The 6,059-nt window shown below is 41.3% G+C and overlaps 1 long non-coding RNA gene and 1 other non-coding gene across 2 annotated transcripts; both read right to left on the bottom strand.

Annotated features, from left to right (window-relative positions):
* Nucleotides 1-329: 329 nt before the first annotated feature.
* LOC113943104 lies at nucleotides 330-2,439 on the bottom strand. Its single transcript, XR_003526199.1, has 2 exons — nucleotides 2,139-2,439; nucleotides 330-1,116 (listed from the first exon to the last, which is right to left on the bottom strand). It is a non-coding gene; the product is annotated as an uncharacterized LOC113943104 (long non-coding RNA).
* On the bottom strand, nucleotides 1,330-1,458 carry LOC113943541. The gene has a single exon (XR_003526378.1). It is a non-coding gene; the product is annotated as a small nucleolar RNA SNORA47 (small nucleolar RNA).
* Nucleotides 2,440-6,059: the final 3,620 nt, after the last annotated feature.

Below are 6,059 nucleotides of genomic sequence, written 5' to 3'. Positions count from 1 at the left end.
ATACATCCATTGCTGGCAATGGAGTTTATGCCAGAAAAAAACCCCAACACAATGGATTTTTGGTGGGAAAGGATTGCCAAACTGAAGCCAAAAGATTGGTATTTATTAAATGTTCCTAAACACAATAAACCAGTGTCAATTTAAGAAGTGTGCTTCTTGATAGTTTCTTGTGCGTATATTGGACAGGAGTGCTCTTCTAACGTGAGTAGAACTTAATCTCACTTTGGTCAAAAATTCCAATACTTGTTCAAATAAAGGAAACTTGGTAGTCCCACTATCTTACTGGATCACACAGGCAACTCTCAAGCACTGTGGAGTAAACCCAGGATAAGTTACCAGACATTTATCTTTAAGCTAGACACAAACAGTATAAAGCAAAAGGTCCAAACTGTTATTTAAATCATTAAAGCACACAAGTTTACAACCAGAAGTTCTGCACTACAAAGCTGAAAATACAGTTATCCACACTCAATGCCTGCAGCAGTATTGATTAATTAATATTAGGTCAGTATTTGCATTTGTAAGCAGTTACTTTTCTACTGATTTAGTGATAGTACTTACTGATAGTATTATTGCTGTTGCAATAATATAAAAGTATTGCTATATTATGTACTTTGCTGTTGTATTCCTTTTTACTGACAACTTCACGTTTTCAGAGGCTACTTTTTTCTGTGAAAAAATGTTGTTGTGTATGTTTTGTTCTGTACTTGTTAAGTTTTAGTTCACCATGTATCTAAAAAGGCTCTCCTGTAGTAGGAGAAAGAAAAACCCTGTATGCTAAAAGAAGAGTTTTTGCTGTTTTTTTTTTTAATTTGACCTCCATAGTCTTCACAGCAAATCAAACTATAAATCTTAATTTGAAGTGAGTAGGAACCTTAACCTTGCGCAGTTATTCAAGTGTAACAGCTCTAAGAAAAGTGAATCATTAAGTTTGCATTTCATAAAATTTTTTAAGTAAGACATCATTTGCCTTCTGTGAGAAGCATGGTCTCATGCAGTCAAGGACTGACTGCTTTCAGTTCTGCAGCTTCCTCTGTCATCAGTTCCATATGAAGAGCTGAGGCGTAGTCTTGGTTCAGTGTTGCTATGATAAATCCCTTTCTCTCCTGCTGCTGCCTAGAAAGTGGAAAAAGCAGTGCCATTAATACACAGATTGTTAACAAAACAACTGAAAATTTTACTAACCGTAATCAATGACTTGTTGCCTTTACTGAGTAGGAAGACATGTATTGAGCTAAACAGGTTTTTCATCTCTTACCTTAGTGACCTCTTAGAAAGTTTTAAACAAGTGAGGTGAAATCTACCAGTGTTGTGCACAAGCCTTATGTGCAAATGCAGTACTGCTTTCCCTCATGTCAGGAGGGGAACATGAGTTGCCATTGCACTATTTTAATTTTGGAGGCTATAACCAGTAAAATACAGCATGAAGTTTAGCTGTCTTACCTTCTCAGTCCTCCAACCGTCCTGTTGTTTTTTCTAACTTACGATACTTAGACTTGCTTTTTGATACATCCAAAGTCAAAAGTTTTAGCAGTTTGCTTTATATATAAATATTACTAATGTATATAATCTTAACAGTTCTGAAGTTTATATAAACAGTTTGCTGTAGTCCTAACAGTCAATTTTGCCAACTTACCAAACATTTTTCTGAAGTTTAAAGTAAACTAAGAAGAGTAGGCACATTCTTATCTTAAGTGCTGAAAAATCCAGCTGGCACATACAAACAGGGAGCACAGTTATTGTTGTATGACAGCCATTTGACTAAACGTATGCCTGTGGGGGCGCTGAACTATATACATGGGAACTACTACAAAACACTGTACATGAAACTGGAGTTTGTCTGAGCAAGAACAGGCCCTTTGCTGCTGTAGGTGGTTGTAAGAAGGGTACCCGACTGGGGCTTTCTGCCAACTAGTAACAAATCCACAGCAGCAGGAAGAGATGACAAAAACAGAATCCTGTTACGAACAAGAGGTACTGAAAGGTGTCTACCAACGGACTTTCTTTTTCTTCTCTGTATTTCTAAGTGCCATGACCACTGAATGTGGGTGTTTCTTCTCATCAAGTTTCTGCTTTATAAACGAGTTTCATCTGCGTCTTACTTTAATCCAACACTGCCTCTCTGTTGATGCACATACCTGCGTGCTGCTTTCTGTAGCACTGATCCTGGTACAGCCCTTCAGCGCATCAGGGCACCATTCTCTCCCGTCCGCCCGCGTTCAAGTATCTCGGTGTCATTTCAGGGCTGAAAACAGGGCGCACGCTGCCTCTTCTGCTGCTCCTCGAGCTCCGTGGTTAATAAAGCAGGGAAGACATGCGGGTTACGGCTCCCTGCGCGACACCGGGCAGCCCAGCCCGCTGCCGCTCCCCCGGCCTGGGCCCGACCGCCGCCATCTTGTGTCGTCTCACGGCGCGGGGGCGGTGAGGGAGGAGTGGGGCCCGCGCAGCCCGGCACCGCCTCCCCCGGGCCGCCCCGCTGTGCCCTCGGCTCGCGGGCTGGAAGAGGGCACGGAATGGGCGTGTGGCCCGGAGGTGGCTGCGGATGTAATTACGCTGCAGCTCAGGAGGAGCGGAAGAAGTAGGCAGTCCATCAGTGACCAGAGGCTCAGGAGACACAAAAGAAAACGAGAGCCATAGATACTAGCTTAAAAATACACCCACATGACTTTTTAACGTTTAGGGTCAGAAATGATCCTAAGAATGAACGAGTGGCGTCTCGAGAGTGACGCCGAGAAAGGCATGCCAGGAGGAGCCTGCCCAGCAGTAGCCTCAGAGGACCTCATCCCACGAAGAACTGACTCCTACTAAACTGTTGGAAATGCCCTACAGACCCTGCTCCTCAGCCTCCCCCTGCTCTCCCTTCCTTTTCACCCCCTTCCTCTGCACTCCCTTTCCTATCCAAGGACAGTGGTGGACTGGCCTTGTCTTGGCAGTCTTCAGACTAGCCTGGTTGGTTCTGCAAACCCTGTGCTTTGGCCAACCCTCAACTGCTGGACTTTGTGAGATTAAAAAGCCTGCACAGACTGTCAGCCTAGATTTTGTAGCACCTTGAGTCTTGCGCTAACACCTGTGCATCTTCAGTATTTTCCCCTACAGTTCTTCACCTTATTTGCCTTTTTTTGTTTTCCCTGGCTACTTTATACCCATCAAAAAGCAAACAAACAAAGTGCTAGTTAAGTAAAACTGTGATGTGTATCTGAGTTATCACACTGCTCACTGGTGGTTGTTGTTTTGGGTTTGTTTGTTTTATCAGCCTTTTATCCTTTTTATTCAGGCCATACCACCAGTAGGCAAGAATAGTCATAAGTGCCCAGTGATGTTGAATAAGGCTTATTGTGAATCAAAATTGTAGAATTTCAGTTCTGTAACTTCCTTGGCAAATCCCTTATATTTCTGTTTGATTCTTTAGCTACACAATGGAAATAATAATATTTATTTTCTCTCCCTGTTTAGAAATATTCAAAAAACGACTAGCTCTATGTGGCTCTGCTTGAGCAGGGTACTGGACAAGATGAGTTCAAGAGGTTCTTTACAACCTCGGCTGCTCTGCAAACCACAGAAGGTGTGGTGAAGAACTGATTGACATTTGGATGTTACAGGGATGGAGGCCATAGGCACATCTAGGCAGGCAGAAAGAAGTCTTGAACTCACAATAGCAAGAAAACCAACAAAAAGCCCAAGAACAGTGGGCAGTTTAAGACTTGCCAGCAAGGAAAAATCTGCTGTCCAAATCTACTCTACCCTCCACCAGCTATCCTTGAGGCTGGGAATCGTGACCCAACAGAGGTTAAGTTGCAAGGAAAACTGCAAACATGTGATGAGTCTGAATGGTAAATATTAAACAAGAGTTTTGGAAACTTGGCATGGTGGCAATCTTACAAGTCCAGCATTTCTTTATGGAGCATAACAAAGAAACAATAGGTTAAAAAGAAAAGTGATACAGTCAGTAAGTGGCACAGCAGTGGACCATTTTGGCTTTTTGACATCTTGTCACATGATTTTTAAAGAGGTATTCTCTGTTGTACAAAGTCCTGATGTCCCCAAATTCTTGCTCAGAAACAGGTTTGCATGCAACATAGGCAATTGCTTAGTGTGTTGTAGGTACACTGATCCTCCACAAAGACAGTGGCAGGAAAAACTCTGAGGTGTATCTGAGGTATGTTTCCCAACATTTTAGAGCTTGTTTAAAGTGCTTGACAAGAAGGAGACTACAACTGGAATGTTCTTGAAAAGAATGATTTTTTTTTTTTTTTTTTTTGCACAGTAGCTCCATTTTTCATTTTGCCATATAAATGCATCATTTGAGACGTGCCTTTATACAGTAAAGACTCGACTTAGAATGTGCTCACAGTACCCGTGAGGAGAAAAATCACAAGTTCCTTAAAATAGCTTTATCCACTGCATGTCTTTAGTGTCAGACTTGGGAGATATTTAAAGAAGGATATATTTTCTGGTGAATTTGCAATATGTGGGGCTTTATTACAAACTGAGAGGTTCTCTGTATGTTTTGACTTGATAGAGAAGTACATGTGAAAGATGACTGTGAGTTTCAGCTTTATCTTCTTTCACTCGTCTACATGTGACACCCTGCAGAGACCCTGCCACTGGGATGATGATTGAAATCTGCACCTTGCTTGTTTGAATGCCCATTTACATTGAATTTTGCCATAGCCAGAGCTGAGTGAAAACTGAACCTGGTTTTAAGCATGTAATCTTCACACTTTGAAAGTGCAAACAAGCCGCCACTTGTTCTTCCTCAGGTCTTCTGAAAAAACCAAGGTTAGCTGGTTCCTCCAAAACTGTTTATTTGGAGTTATTCAAGTGGTGGTGGAACATTGCAAAAATGTTTCAACAACTGTCTACAACAAGTGACATGATACTCATCTCTTTCCTCACTGTCCTGTGACTTGCATTCAGTAAAGTATTTTCTTTCCCCTAGATACTGCTGACACCTGGCTGTGGTAATATGCCAGTTCCCAATATCCACCATTAAAACTAATGAACTGTTGAAGCCTAGATAAATCACTTTAGTCATTACAAATAAAGATTAAAAAGGCTTAACTGAGTGTAAGGCTCATTTCTAAAATGCTGCAGTGGATGCATTATCAGGAGACCTTTAAGTTGAGATCTCAGTACATTTCAAAGGCCTCCTGTAGCAGCTGGCAGGATTATTAATAGCTGTCACAACTGATTTAGGTAGAGTGTGTTTTCTTGGGGGATTTTAACTAATGAGTCATGTCATTTGGTTCACCATAGTTTTTATTTGTTTTTCTTTGAAAGAAAGAAGCTTCTGTTATTGAGACGTGGATATAGACAGTGTGCCTCAGTTTGACAGCTTGAAGGAGCAGCCTACAAATTTTGGAATGTAAGGATAGGAGTCTCAACTGGGATGTCACCATGATTTCAATGAGTGCCTGCGGCCTCTGATGCTCATAGGCCAGTGTTACTAAATAGATAATGGCATGGGTGTTGGTACAGAAGTCTACACACATATACACGTTCCCTAACTCTTCAAGCTGGAGGAGAAATTAAAATGGTTGTGTCAGATTTTCCAGGAACAACATGATCCCAAACTGAGAAATGTGTTCCTCCTTCACAGCACCATCCTCCTGCCAAACTATTTGTGTGACACCGCAGCAACTAGCCAAGGAAGATCTTTCTGTTGTCATTGATTTAGAAGCCCCACTATGTTTGCTCACCTAAACTAAGCATTTACCCACTGTTTGTATTCAGCATTTCAGGTGACAGCTGCACTAATACTTGGCATAATCATAGTACCAACCAAATTGCAGCAATGTTACAGGTGTCAGGTTACTTGCTTATTTTCAAAACACTGCGTATTTCGGATTGTGTATTTTTCATTTGAATAATTACGTGTTTTACATTCTTTTACATACTGTTAAAAATAGTCTGGAGCCTTGAAATACCTGACTCTTGTCATCAGCTGCAGTGCCACAATTATTATTTGACTGGATTCAGTTGGAATGACTCAATCGTCTGACAGTTAGCAATGATTTTACAAAGTATATTTTGGAATCCACAAGGCTTATTTAGAATAA

Source organism: Corapipo altera, unplaced genomic scaffold (genome assembly GCF_003945725.1).
Source record: "Corapipo altera isolate COAL_440 unplaced genomic scaffold, ASM394572v1 61411, whole genome shotgun sequence".
NCBI classification, from domain to species: domain Eukaryota; kingdom Metazoa; phylum Chordata; class Aves; order Passeriformes; family Pipridae; genus Corapipo; species Corapipo altera.
This window is presented reverse-complemented; position numbering and strand designations above follow the sequence as displayed.